The following is a 15,603-nucleotide window of genomic DNA, read 5'->3' on the forward strand; positions in this document are numbered from 1 at the left end:
GGTAGGAGCTAATGTTCCACTGTCAAAAGAAGACGGTAGTTCAATTAAAATCCTTCAAAATGGATCTGGAAGATAGCTGGAACCCGGAAATACAGAGCTTACAGCACCTTGGGCCAAAAACCTTGAGCCAGCTGGCACAAGTGCTAGCCAGACTATTGTATCTGGGCTAGCCCAATTTGGACCCATTTCAGAAGGATTTTATTTATTTTATTTTATTTAAAATATTTCTATCCTGCCCTTCTACCCTATAATAGGGCACTCAAGGCGGCTTACAATAATAAAATCAAACATCTACATAATAAAATTGTAAACAGTAAAATCACAAAAACATTAAAATAAATTTAAAATACAATTAAAATACATAAAATACTATATATACAATTTGTTTAGTTGAGATTTCACTGTTTGGGGAAAAACAGCTATTGATGTTGGGGGGAAAAGGGCTAGGGGATGTTTGGGGATACTTTGCTACAGATGGAAGTGTTTTTTCAGTTAACTGGTTGCATCATTTTAGAAGTAGTTAAGCCACAGATACTCTTTGATGAAAGCCCAGTGAGACGAACAATACAAAAGTAGTGACCCTGAATGTAAAGGGGTTAGGAATCGTAATTTTAAAAAGGCACATACTCTCATACATTAAACAAATGCACCCTCCTGTTTTATTTTTGCAAGAAATTCATAATCTCAAAAAAAAGAGAGATTCTACTAAAACATGCCTATTTTGGAAATCAATATTTAGCCAGAGGCACATCCAAAGCACAAGGTGTGGCAATAATTTTTAAGTCTAATTTTCATTTTGAAGTTAAAAAGATCCTGAGAAATCCTGAAGGCAGATTCATATTCATAGATGGGTTATTGGATAGAAAGGAGTCATGCACTTTTGGCTCTATATTAGCCCCTAATAAGGGACAAAAAAATTTTTTTGCAAGTCTTTTCAAAAGGCTCTTCAAATTCAAATTAGGAAACAATTTTAATATTAATTTGAAAGTTACTAACTCAGCCAATTTTAAAAAAAACAAAAACTAGACTGATATCAAACAATGCCCAAACAATGAGCCGGACCAAAACACATTTTTTTTACACATTTTACAACATCATAATTTGAAAGAGGTGTGGTCAGCATTATATCCGACTGATCATGGTCACACCTTTTTCTCATCAGTTTATAAAACTCATTCACATCTCAATGGCATGCTGCTCTCAGACACCCTGCTTCCTGTTGTGCAAAATGCTGATATAGGAGTAATAAAGATTACAGATCATGCCCCAGTATCAGTCACATTGCAGCTTGCTCAGTCAGAAGTCACTATACCTTCGTGGCGCTTTCACCCTTGGTTGCTTACCCGACAACCCAGAAGAGACAAAATCAGAGAAGCACTAACAAATTATTTTAAAGAAAATGAAACCCCAGAAACTCCTATAGGCACACAATGGGAAGCAATGAAGGCAGTCATCAGGGGAATATACATTAAGGAACTCTCAGAGATTAAGAAATCAGATAGGGCACAGACCAGTATGCTGGAACAGGAAATTGCACTGCTACAAAATCAATATGGTCTCACAGGGTCATGACAGACATACAAGATGCTTACATTAAAAACATATGAACTAGACTTGATTGAAACAAATAAAAGTTTAATTGGTATGCTGAACACAAAGCAAAAATCTTTTGAGCATGGCAGTAAAAGCTCAAGATTGTTAGCAAATCGATTAAAACGTAAACATAAAAAACACACAATACATGTAATTAAAAAATCAGATGGCACCAGTGTTGCGACAAGCTTGGGAATAGGACAAGCTTTCACAGAATTCTTCTCAAATTTATACAAAGACCGTCAGGTAGACCATTCAGCAGTAGAAACATAGGTAAATAAGGCCAGTCTTCGCACTCTAACAGGAGAGGACAGGCAGACCCTAATAGAAGAAATACAGGCTGATGAAATAAATACAACAATTGATGAATTAAAATCTAACAAATCCCCCAGGCCTGATGGTTTTACTAATGAATTTTATAAAAAATTTAAAGAAATTTTAACCTCAAAATTGGCACAATTATTTAATGGTATTCTTAATGGAGACCCCTTCCCTCAAACATGGAAAACAGGTAGAATTGCAGTGATTCCAAAACCCTTTAAAGATCCTTCAATTGTAGAATCGTATAGACCAACAACATTATTAAATAATGACTACAAGATATGTACATCCTTATTGGCAAATAGACTAAAGACTATGGCCACAAATCTAATTCATGAAGATCACAACAGGATTTATACCCAAAAGGCAAATTGCAGACCCAATACATCATATACTAAATTTAATCCATTATAGCAAATTTAATAGCATCCCTATGGCCTTTTTATCTCTAGATATATACAAAGCATTTGACTGTGTACACTGGCCCTTTTTAATTGAGGTAGCAAAAATAATGAATTTTGGAAAGCAATTTTTAACAATTTTAAATCAAATTTACTCACCTTGTACAGCAGTGATTAGGATACATGGCAGAGACTCTCCACAATTCACAATCCATAGAGGAACAAAACAAAGCTGCCCTCTCTCTCCTCTCCTGTTCTTGATGGTGATGGAACATTTAGCACAACATCTGGGACAAAACCAAAATATTAAAGGGATACAGATAAATCAGGATACACATCTTCTCAGTATGTACGCTGATCATATGGCATTAACCAATCCTCTGGAATCAGCACTCCCATTAAAGACCGAATTAGAGCAATTTGTGGGGTGTTCCGGATCACAAATTAATCTAACACAATTGGAAGCAATTTGCTTTCACTTACCTCCAGGGACACAATTCTCAGCTGCTCTGGGTATTAGTTTATGCCCAAAGCAGCTGCGATACCTGGGAGTGCAAATACACAGACACCTTAATAAACTATTTATGGTTAACTATAGACCAATTTGGTATGCATTAAAACTGATATGAATAAGTGGGTTAAGTTGCAACTTTCACTATCAGTAAGGATCTCCGCAATAAAAACGACATTGTTACCTAAGTTAACCTTTTTATTCCATGCGCTCCCTGTTTACAAATCGAACAATTTATTTTTAATAAAAAATTACAGAGGAATTTTTTAAAAAAATATTATACCCACAATCCAAAAAGGGGGGATGGGGAATTCCACATTCAAAACATTTGATGCCAATCAATTATATCATCTTATTTTTATAATATTGGATAGTAAAATAAAAAGATGGGTTCAACTAGAAAATATTTTAGTGAAAGGTATTCCTTTGGGGGCAATACTCTTTAGAAAACCGTCAAAAACTCTGTTACAACAATTAAAAGAAAATCGCTTCACTAATACACTACTACAAAGCTGGCAAAGATGGGGAAAACATCTTTTATCTAAAGATATCATCTATGGCACCACTCTTTTTTCACCCAGAATTTTAAAATAGCAATAGATACTTTGGCAACAGTGGAGATATAGGGGGTTTTATTGTCTTTGTTATTTTTATGTTAACGGTTCTCCAATAACACAGCAGGCCTTTACAACAGGGACAAAATCTTCAGTGGTTACACTGGAGACAGTTAGCAGATTTTATCTGTCCTAACATTAAAGAAGCAGGAAGGGCAAATTTATCCCCCTTTGAAAATATTATACTGGCAGCAAGAGACAGGGATAGGGGTATTGTTTCAAAAATTTATCCACTTTTATTAGATAAAGAAGGAGAGAACTTATCTGGATTAAAGAGAGTATGAGAAGGTGACTGGGGAGTAGAAGTCGAGGAGGAAGAATGGAGAAAGATTTGGAACAAACCTTTGGGGAAAACCTCTTCCAATCAAATAAGTGAAACCATGTTAAAAACTATGTATTTAACACCAATACATCTATCTCGAATTAATTAGATACACTCCCCCAGATGTTGAAGGGGATGTGCAATGGCTGGAACATACCACCACATGTGATGAGAGTGTGCCTCAGTACAAAAAGTTTGGACTTTAATATTTAACAAAATTGAAATAATCATCTCCAAACAAATAGACAGAACACCACAATTGGCAGTGTTGAATCTATTCGAAGGAGCAAACAAAGGTATAATCTACACAACTCTGTTAGGTCACTTATTGATGGCCACCAGGGTCACTATAGCTACACATTGGAAAACATTAACAGTAGATTATTGGTATAGGAAAACATGTTAGGGGTATTCACACTGTACCCAGGTAGAAGCCCCCTGTACCTGGGTACAGCTGCTCGTGAGAAAGAGTCTACACGTGGTGATTTCAAAAACAACCACGTGTACAAGCATCCTGAAAAAAGACGTCTTCTGCTCATGTTGTGATTCTCCCTGCATGCTGTCCCCGTGGAGCTGATCGTGAGCAATCAGTTTTTCTCCCCGGACACAGCCTGAGCCTTGTACCAGCAGCAGCAGCAGCAACAGCCAATCAGAAATGGGCTGAAGAAAAACGTCCGTTGCTGGAGACACAGAATGGGAAAGAAGAGTAAAGCTAAAATGGAGGCAAGTGCAAGGAAGAGGAAAGGGAGACCAGCCTGAAGCAACGAAAGAGCTGGGAGGAGGGAAAGAGGCAAAAAACGGGGGGGGGGGAGGGAAAGAGGCAAAAAACGGGGGGGGGAGGGAAAGAGGCAAAAAACGGGGGGGGGGAGGGAAAGAGGCAAAAAACGGGGGGGGGGGAGGGAAAGAGGCAAAAAACGGGGGGGGGGAGGGAAAGAGGCAAAAAACGGGGGGGGGGAGGGAAAGAGGCAAAAAACGGGGGGAAGAGTTTTGAAGGACTCACTGCAACTTTTAAAAAGTCTACTCAGAAGTAAGTCCCATTGAGTGCAATGCTTCTGTGTGCTGGCAGTGATTGAATTTGAGGAAAGGAAGGAGAAAAAAATGGGGGAGAGGGAAAGCTTTGGAGAATTCACATTTGAATTTTAAAAAGGTCTACTCAGAAGTAAATCCCACTGAGTTCAGTGGGGCTTACTCCCAGGTAAATCGAGTGACTAAAAATGTGAGAGACTTGTCAGGAAGCTAGAGCTAGGTTTAAACAACAAATGTGTTTTACAAACTTAAATGGAGTTTAAGCCTCTTGTGGGCTCAGGCGAGTGAAAACTGCTTTCTTGAGAGAAGGGCAGAAGGAAGGAGCAATCAGAAAGCGAGTGAAGAGAGAGGGCAGAGATTCTGAGGGCTCACAATATAATTCTAAAAACATTACTCAAAAGTAAGTCTCACTTAGTTCAATGGGGCTTACTCACAGGTAAGTGGAGTTAGGATTGCCTGAAAAAAGCAAGTGTTCTGTCAGAGAAACTAGAGCTAGGCAAGGACTTACATTGTTAATTTTTACAAAATTAAGTTTGATTACATTCCTAGTACAATCCTAACCCCATGCTTACTCTAAAGTAAATCCCATTCAGTTTGGTGTGACTTACTCCCAGGTAAAAAGCATTAGCATTCCAACCTCTTAAAAGAAACAGTTGGGGGGGGCAGAGAAAGGGAGGGGAGTTTGTCTCTGTGTCTGCTCACAGTCCAGTCCAGTCCTAGCCATGTTTACCCAGAAGTGAGTCCCACTGAGTTTAATGGGGCTTACTCCTGAAGTGAATGTGAATATAGAATTACAGCCTTTAACTTCTAAATTCAATCCTTTCCTTTAAATACTAGGTGATTTATCAATAAATATTATAAAATTTATAATGTCTGTTAAATGTTCAATGTGTCCTCATGTGACTCTTATTGTTGCTTGTTACTAGTACACCTACTTTTCAGGATAGTGCCACAAATAGATTCCAAAACTTGCTCCAACCCCCCTGTTCAGGTAATGAATAATAGCTGCTATCACAACTGCAATAATAAAATAACTTAATTTCTCAAGTAATTGTGCAAAGGATTGTAGCCTTAAGGATTGTAGCCTTAATCTTATTTAATGCCTTATTTCCTTTACATCTCCACTTTCTTGCAAAGAGCTCAGTGTGGCATAAGTACACACAGCACCTCAGAATAGCCCTATGAGGTAGTTTAGGTTGAGAAGGTGACTAGCCCAAAAGTCACCCAGTAAGTTTCATGGCTGAATGAGGGTTTGAATCCGGGTCTCCCAGGCCCTGGCCCAGTATTCTTATCGCTACACCACACTGGCCTTTGCAGAACTTGTACACTACAGTACCTCTATAAATCCAATATAAATTACCCACTATACTTCTCTTCCTTGGTCTTTTAAAACCTGTTGAAATCAGTGGTAAGGTAAGTTCTGTTGTGTGCTTTCTATTTCCTCCTAAAGGTCAAGAAAGAGAAATATGGCCAAGACTCTTCCAATAATTTGATGACATAGGTCAGTAGTGATACATGGGGGGGGGAAGAATGGCAGTGGCACAGAGATGGCAAAGTTGGGGGTACTTTGGTGGAATGCAGCACAAGCTTGCAGGTGTGTGCCCACCTGCTGCAGGATGGTGGTGTCACCAGCTCTGAACTTGCAGGCACCTTGCCCCATTCAGTGAGTGGCAATGCTGCCATTACTGACAGAGCACTGCTATTGCAGAGTCTGGGATCCACCCTGTGTTTTGCTAAAACCTCAAGAACCACCAACTGCAGCCAGCTGCAAAAGACATATGTCTAGTATGAAAGAACATGGTGTCTCTGTGAAGCTGCTGAGCACAGGGTCATCAGAACTGAGATGAGCTCACAGTCTTTCCACACATAGATCTATTCCTACTTTACACAAGTATTCTTAATTTCAGTTGTCAAATTTCCAAACGGATGTGTGCCCTTTTGTTGCTATTGTTAAACAACTGGAAGCCAGAAGCGCTTGCCAATTGACTACAGATCTCCCAGGGATCTACCAATAGATTACAGTCTATCTTCTGGCCATCCCTGCACTAAATCATTTGTATGGGCACAGACCTACCTTGCAGGGTTGTTGTAGCATGGTTCAAAAGAGTGCTTGCAAGAGTGAAACTACAGTAGCAGAGGTAAGACTCTTCAAAACATTGCCAAAGAAGGCATTTTCAAAAAAGCAATGTCACCTTTCTACTGTGTATCCAGAAATTGAGAAGAGAAAAATTGTGGATTTGTTCATCTCTGTGCAGCTCTTACCTTCTATGTCAAGTGTCATGCATCAAAATTAGACACACCTGATGGTCAAACACATGATAATGGCTGCCTCCATTAGAAACTGCTGTCAGAAGTAGCTGCATCACATGGTTTTATGGTAACACAAACCTGCCTTGTAGGGTTGTAATGTTTTGTTTGTTTGTTTATTATTTGATTTATATCCTGCCCTTCCTCCCAGCGGGAGCCCAGGGTGGCAAATACTCCATGGTTAGGATGGTTAGACTTTATGGTTAGACTAGATCAGGATCTAATACTCTAGATCAGGATGGTTAGACTTCAGGGTTTTTGTATTGATTTTATTGTTATTATTACAAAAACCCAAGATCCACCAACCAGAGCAAGCCACAAAATATATGCACTTAGAGTTAAATAATTCTTAGCCCAGGGATTTGTTTGGAGTTCCAAAATTGAACTGAGCTCACAGTATTTCCACACAAAAATCCATTCTGATTACCCCCCACTTTCTTCATTTCAGCAGTATAATGGTGGGGTGGTCATTTTCTTGTTTTCATTGTGAAACAGGAGTCTGAAATCCTCACTGATCTTCTGTGAGTCATCCTGAGATACACCAATACATTTTTATCTACTTTCTGCCCACCCTGCATTTAAAGTGCTGTCCAAAAGCTAAATATTATGACATAGATCAGCGGTTCCCAACCTGGGGGCCACGAAGTAATCCAGAGGGGGCTGCAAACAGTAAAGAAATTAATTATTAATTTTTTAAAAAAGTCTTCACTCCCTGGACACTGTCTGCTCCCCACTGCCACTGCAAATGACACCTCCTTGCTCCAAGTGAGAGGGGAGGACTTTTGCTGAAGTGCTAGAGCATCTTTCAGGCGCACCAAAGGTATAAAATACGTGGCAGACACCAAAGGAGGCTGAGAGTGAAGCTACCAGAAAGAAGAGGGAATTACTACCACTGACTGCCGTCTCCTCACACTACCACTGCTGCTGATGCCATTACTCAGAATGAGAGGGCTTTTAGTGAAGCAAAAAGAAGCAAGGTTGCAAGCAAAGGCTGCTTTCCCCCTTCCTTCCTGGCAGCCAAGCTGCCTTCCTGGAGGGAGGTCACAAAAATTTTTGAGCTTATAAAGGGGGTCCTGTACTCATAAAGACTGGGAACCACTGACATAGATCATAAAATGAGATACGGATGATCACTTTGATACTGAGCTACAAACATTTCTACTGAAAAACCATAAAAACCACAGCCCAGAGCTTTCCTGTTTCCCAAATACTATGAAAGGCTTTCCAGGAGACAGAGTATGTTACAGTGGGAGCAGTAGGCTGGAAAGCCCAATTGATGAAGAATTTTCCCCACATTTATATTTTGAGTGTAGTTTTGTGTGTTAAAACGCATGATATCCTCAAGAAAGAATCAGGTGTACCATGTTGGATGAATAGTTTCAGTTTATACTCTTTTAAGCGGCTTGTTTTTGTTGCAGCCCCCTCAAAATATTTTCATATATAAATATTCAATATATTTAGGTCTGCACTTTCACAGATTTATCTATGAGTAAGTCCTATTGATCTCTATAGGACTGTATAGACATGTATAGGATTGTTTCATGAAAGCCTACATCAAAAACCATACATACTCTAATAACAGGCAATGAAAAATGCAATATTTTAATAACTATAATTATGATAGTTACAGGTGAGTATTTTCTTTTTAAAAGTTGGGGTTTTGATTTTAAAAACGTAAGAATCTACAGGAAAAATGAAAAGACTAAAATTTCTGCCAAAACTCTATTGAATGTACCCCTTGACAGGAAACAGTTTCAGGAAGTATAACAGACCCAGCATGCCTTGCCTTGTTGCCAGTAAAAGGGAATTGCTTCAATGGCGCATTTAAAAAGTTTCATTGAAGCCATTTTTTTTTCCTGGCAGCAAATGTGTATATAACAGACTGTACACTCGTTGAATGTTACATGTGAATAACTACGAGTGTACAGCCCAGCTACTTGTGTACCCAGGTACACAGACTGTACACTTGTTGACTATTACATGTGAATAACTGTATGAGTGTATAGCCCGACTACTTCTGTACCCAGGTACACAGACTGTACATTCGTTGACTGTAACATGTGAACAGGGCCGGTATCTTGCTTTCATGGAAAATTTAACCATCAAATTGAGAGCATCCCAAGGTATCACAAAGAAAGATAATTTCTATGAAACTTGGTATCCGTTTATAGTTTATGTAAATCAAAAAGAATATGGTAGAGAGCCTCCACCACATTATGCTCGAATTTGGAATGCCTAAAAGTGTATGTGGTTAATGGTATGCATTTTAAAGATTTATATTGATAAGTGTCCTTTATTGGGTTTGTTATTTATTTAAAATTTTACCTCAAGAATGTCTTGATTTTCACTATATGAAAAAATGAAAATGGACTGCCTTCAAGTCGATCCCGACTTATGGCGACCTGGTTTTCGTGGTAAACGGTATTCAGAGGGGGTTTACCATTGCCATCCTCTGAGGCTGAGAGGCAGTGACTGGCAGTGAGGTTCATGGCTGTGTGGGGATTTGAACCCTGGTCGTAGTCCAACACCTTAACCACTACACCACACTGGCTCTCTACACCACACTAGCTTTAAATTCAATATTCTGCAGCAAGGGGAGAGGGGGAAATTTCAGGTTCTGGTAATGCAATTTTCTTTTTATGTTAAGCAGTACTCATATTTGGAGGCTGTATCTGATGTATAATTTGTTCATAAAATTAATAAAAATTATATATATACAGAATTAATAAACAAAGACAAAAGTGTGACAGTCTAATTACAAGATTCCCAAAGTTATAGCTAGTTAAAGTCACAGGTGCAAACCTGTGCCCATGTCCAGGGGCTCTTTGGGGTATAAATAAAGCCCCCTAGCTCTTGATGAGAGAGCCTCAGCACAGACTGAGACTGAAGGTGCATGGTGCTGCGTAAGAAATTGGCCACTGGGATCTCGCTGTTGCTGCTTTCGGGGCTCATTAGCTGCTTTTATCTCTGTTTTATTGTTTTAGTGCCTTGCCTGCAATTCAATGCTAAACTGCTATCCCAAATACAACAGTCAGATTTCTTCCACTAGTGTGATTCATTGCCTTCTGAAATTCCGAATCTTTCTTGCCTGTTGGCAAAAATAACACAGTAGAACATCCAAGAAAGAGAGCCAATAACCTCTGTCTCATTCTCTACACACTCACTTGCTCACTCACTCAAATTCACCTCTTCATCATTCCACACACCCCACTCATTCTCATTAACACCCCCAAACATCCCACCCATCCCCTCTCACTTACTCACATTGACTGAATGCCAAAATGGAGGAGATGTGGGAGATCCATGATTAGATTTTGAATTAAAAGCAGTGTGGGGCCAGAGTAAATGACTGGGGAATGGCATTTGCAACTCTTTCCACTCACAGTTCCCTCAGTCTAAATCCCCCACCTCAAAGCTGCTATTTGCCCCATAGGAAAAGTGGGGCAAATATTTACACACCCACAGAGAAACAGACAGAGTGCCTGGTACCTTCCCTAGGCTGGGATGATCAGATGCCAGGTTCAGGTGCTTGGTCATACTACTTCAGTCAAAGGTGCACAGTCCTATCATGGACTGCACTGTCAGCAGGGATGGGAGAGATATTCAATTCCGATTGCATTTAAAGCCAAATCGATCACATTTGGACTTTCCAAAATGATAATAGAACCAGCCACCCTTCAAAATTTGCAAGTATCTAAATCTTGTGATGCATTCTCTAACCAAAGAATGTTACAAAAATGCATATATTAAGGAAAAGTCTGCATAAAAATGAATATATTAGTATAACATAAAAACTCATTATACTAGGAGAACCAGACTGCAAAAAAGTGTACATTAGTCAAAATTGCTTATAAAAATGTGTTTATTTGGAGAAATTTGCACTAAAATGCTGAAGACTTTTCATGAGGATTTATCACAAATTGATGCACAAATGTGGACAGCTGAATTTGGGATTGGAAAAATGAGAGATGGAGAGAACTGAAATTGACAGATCCTTCCATCCCTAGCTATGAAGCATGCAGCATGTGGTCTTTTTTGTTGCTTGCTACTTGCTCTTTTCCTCAGATGTTCTGTTTTTAAATATGGCACATTAACCTAAACTCCCTCACCCACACCCCAGGCAGGTAGGTGGCTTCAAGAGGAAGTCGCGTGCACGGGTGTACTAGTGGGGTAGTTACAGTCAGGAGATTTGTTGGCCTGAGGGCCTGAAGAAGTTTTTGGGTCAAAATCTGAGATTTGGCAAGGCTACCTGACAGAAGGCAACTCTCTGGCCTGCCGCTTGTAGGTTTCAGCATTAAAATAAAAAACAGGAAACAAGTATCCTCAGAACACTTGGAATTTGTTTATATTTATTCTAAAAAATATATGGCATCTTTTAAAAGACAAAACTGATAGCAACTTACAAAAATCATTTTTTTAAAAACAAAAAAGAATAGCATCAAGACAGTTTAGAGATTAGCGGACATAGGAAGCTGCCTTGTACTGAGTCAGACCATTGGCCCATCTAGCCCACTGACTGGCAGTGACTTTCCCAGCCCAACCTGGTGATATCGGGGACTGAAGCTGGGACCTTCGGCCTGCAAAGCGGATGCACTACCACTAGGGCTGCCAGGTCAGAAGCATCCCAAACCCTACGATTTCAGGGGTGGGCCCTGGTGATGTCAGGGGTATGTGCCCTAGTGATGTCATGGGCATGCCTAGTGATGTCATGGGGCAGGCCATATTGATGTCATTAAGCATGATACATTAAGCATTAACCACAGTTGCTTGCAGTATACCACTAAAAGAATAAAAATTCTCTGATTAAGAAATTAAGACAGAAATGATGGTGTTTTCAGGTCCAGCTAAAGTGACGGGATAATTCCTTCTCACCTGCTTAGAGAGCCTGGATAAGGAACATTTACTTATGGCAAGAAGGGTTTAAGTGTCCTCAGGCCAGGCCAGTCATCAGAAGGCCATTGTAGGAAGAAAGCCTAGTGTTGTGGATATGTTAGAAGGGAGCATTCAGTAGTAAAGATGGATGCCCCTGAACGCTGCAATTCTAAACGCCATAGAATTCAACAGGACTTACTTCTGGGTAGATATTGTTAGGATTGTGCGGTTGGTAAGGCTTGACTAGGGATCCTCTGCAACGATATTGATATCAAAGCAGGGTTAGCACCCCCCTGCCTGGAATGCCCTGCCCCTGCCTTTTAATGTGGCTGCTCCAACCTTCTTGACAGACTTGATTCTTCACTGCAGAGAGAGGTTTGAGAAATGAGTAAGAGTTAAGAATATTCTCTACTATTTCCTGCCTATCCCGTGGGCTGCTATAAACTCACTTTGACAGCCAACCCAATTCCAGTGAGTAATAACTGAAAGAGAGAAAACACTTATGGTTTGGTCTACCATCACAGGCAGTAGCTTGGGAACAACCGCAATTAAAGCCACACTTCCCAATATGTGATTTCTCTTTTATCACTATTGGGCAAGAAACAAATCATCAAGCAAATAACAAGGTGCATCATCAGTGGGTTTAAGGGGCTTGAGCTGACCACATGGAACCACTGTTGTTGCTTCTATGGATGTAAAGGAGTAAGGTCAGAGGTAAATGAAATGCAAATAGAAAAAGAAAATACAGTGATGATCTCCTAAATGCAATACCATACCAGCCACAACAAATTCCTGAGTAGCACAGAAAACTCAGCATCCCATAACCAGTCAGGGTTCCTAACCAAAACTAAAAAAATCTGCAGCCACTCAGCCAAGATCACAGAAATCCCCATGCAGCCCAACCAGACCCAGGGGCTGCAGTTAGTGCAGAATGCTGCAGCACAATTGCTCACATGAGTGAGATCCTGTCAGCACATAATATGTCTGCTCTGAAATCTGCACTGGTTGCCCATTTGCTACCAGGCCAAGTTCAAGGTGTGCTTCCCATGTTATGGGTTCCATATAGTACTTGTTCTGCTCTTATAAAAAATTGAGCCTTTAGTATAGTAGTATCTACACTTTGGAACTCCCTGCCTATTGACATTAGGCAGCACCTTCATTGTACTCTTTTTGACATCTGCTTAAAACATTTTTGTTTAGGCAAGCCTACCCAGGCATGTAAAAGCTATTATGTTTTTAATCTGTTTTTAACACCTTGTTGGTTTTATTATTTTGAATGTTATAAATACCTGTCTGTTTTTGCCCATAATTTTATTGTTTTAATTCCTTCTATAAACCACTTTGTGGTTTTTTACAATAAAAATGTAAATGTACTGCCTTCAAGTCGATTCTGACTTATGGTGACACTATGTATGGGGTTTTCATGGTATATAAAGCAGTACATAAATATTTTAAATAAAAAAATTAATAAATTTTGGAGTCCCTGTGGCCCTTGGATCTCTTTTCTCTTTTATACTGAGTCAGGCCATTTGCTCTATAGGATTCTAGGCAATAGCTTCCTCCAGAGATTGAATTTTGGACCTTTGCATGCCAAGCATGTGCCCTACCACTGAGCTACAGCCCTGTTTAAAAAAGTATCTTTTAAAATTGTTCTTTTCAATTCACTAATGAATACATAGCATACTAGGGCAGATCCACACCATGCATTTAAAGCATATTCAACATACATTTGACGCATATGAATCCCACCACAGAATCCTGGGAACTGTAGTTTGTTAAGGGTGGTGGGAACTATAACTGTGAGGGGGGAAACTACACTTTCCAGGATCCTTTGGGGGAAGTAATGCGCTTTAAATGCAAGTTGGATGTGCTTTAAATGTATTATGTGTATCTGCATTATTTCATAAACTTTGCCAGCATTTAAATCATTTAAATTAAATTTTAAAATGGAAATGTTACAAAGTTTACTTGGTGACCATGGGCTACGCACCATCTCTCAGCCTAATCTTCCCCTCTGGGTGCAAACAACAGAGGGGGACCACGACCACGCCAAAGAAGAAGCGCACACTGAAATTGTAGAGGAAATAATCATTTGTAAATAACAATTCACAACCATGGTGTGAAATCTGATACATATCAAGACATAGTATGAAGAATTATTTATATATGAATGTCAAAGATGTTTATTATTTGCACAACCTGTAAAAATATTTATAGTGCAATCCTATGCATGTTTATTCAGAAGCAAGTCCCAATGTATTCCATGGGGCTTACTCAGAGAAGGAAGCATGCACAGGACTGCAAGTCAGTGATAAGGAACTTTACTTGCCCAATCCAAAATTCAGAATCGCGCTACGTTAAGCTGTTTTGCAACTGTTTTATTCTCTTTTTATGGTTATTGGTTTTTAAATGGCTTTATTTCTTCTTGTAAGCTGCCTTAGTTTCCAATCCTACCTCACAGGGTTATTGGAAATATTCCATATACACACACACTGGAGATGTAAAAATACATACACCCCATATAATAGTTTATTGTCAAAATCAGTTGGCCATTGTAGAACATTTTTTTTAAAAAATCAGTATTAGTTTCCTGCCAAATAAAAGCAGTGAGACCTAAGTAAGCCTTGCCTAACTGCTTAAAAAAAGGATTGGAGGGGGAGAGAAATCCTTTTCTATGTTCACTCAAGACCCATTGATTTTCAGCACAATCCTAACCATGTCTACTCAAAAGTAAGTCGTACTGAATTCAGTGGAGTTAACTCCCAGGTATGTGGAATTAGCATTGCAATTTCACTCCCAGAAAAGCTTCATATTGGAAAGGTTTTCAAAACAGGTTATGAATAAGAAAAATAAACTGCCCTCTTCAACAGTCCAGTAAAATTTAAACTTGACTCCTTAATTAGAAAATTATAACACTGCAGCATGTACACTTTTTAAGACTTCTGTTCAAGAATTATTTGAAAGATAAAATGTATAATATGCCATTCTTTGCAAGTAATTTAAAAAAACCTGCATGTACACTTTTATGCCTACCAAGATCCTGCTGTAATCTTCCTTGTAGTGCAATCCCATGTATGTTTACTCAGAAGCAAGTCCCAATCCTGTACAGAGAAAGTACTCTTTATGCTGCTGAAAGCTATATATTTACTGAATTCCTGATGTGAGACAAGTAGGAAAAGGAAACTGTTCTCCAAACTTGAAATGGTGTTTAGCTATTGCCTGGCAGTGAACCAATCTTGTCAATCACAACTCTGACTTACTGGCTAAAAACTTGAAAGGGCAGAGATTAGAGCAGTGGGTACTAACAGAAGTTGGGGGGACACTTTGGTTTATATCTTTTGAACCAGACCACCTAGAAGCTTCCATTTTTTTAAAAAAAAAGTAAGTTAAGGGTCCGGAGACTAAGGTGACTCACCTGGAGACCTGGAGAGGACCCCAAAAAACTGGAGTCTCTGGGTGAAAACCAGAGACCTGGCAACCCTAACTACCACTGAGCTTCAGCCCTTCCACCAATCCAGGTGAATCCAAGATAAACAACAAAAGAGTAATCAGCAGAATAAAAAATATAGGGGTATAAACCTACTCAGAACAAAGAGAAACAGGCGTTATCAACCTTCTCCAAAGGTGTACTTTAAA

At 39.3% G+C, this 15,603-nt stretch overlaps 1 long non-coding RNA gene across 1 annotated transcript; it reads right to left on the minus strand.

The window, feature by feature from the left end:
- Positions 1-1,614: 1,614 nt before the first annotated feature.
- LOC133366472 (uncharacterized) lies at positions 1,615-4,411 on the minus strand. The gene is made up of 3 exons (XR_009758408.1): positions 4,207-4,411; positions 2,475-2,602; positions 1,615-1,914 (listed from the first exon to the last, which is right to left on the minus strand). It is a non-coding gene; the product is annotated as an uncharacterized LOC133366472 (long non-coding RNA).
- Between the last annotated feature and the right edge of the window lie 11,192 nt (positions 4,412-15,603).

The sequence above is a fragment of the Rhineura floridana genome, chromosome 11, assembly GCF_030035675.1.
Source record: "Rhineura floridana isolate rRhiFlo1 chromosome 11, rRhiFlo1.hap2, whole genome shotgun sequence".
Lineage (NCBI taxonomy): Eukaryota > Metazoa > Chordata > Lepidosauria > Squamata > Rhineuridae > Rhineura > Rhineura floridana.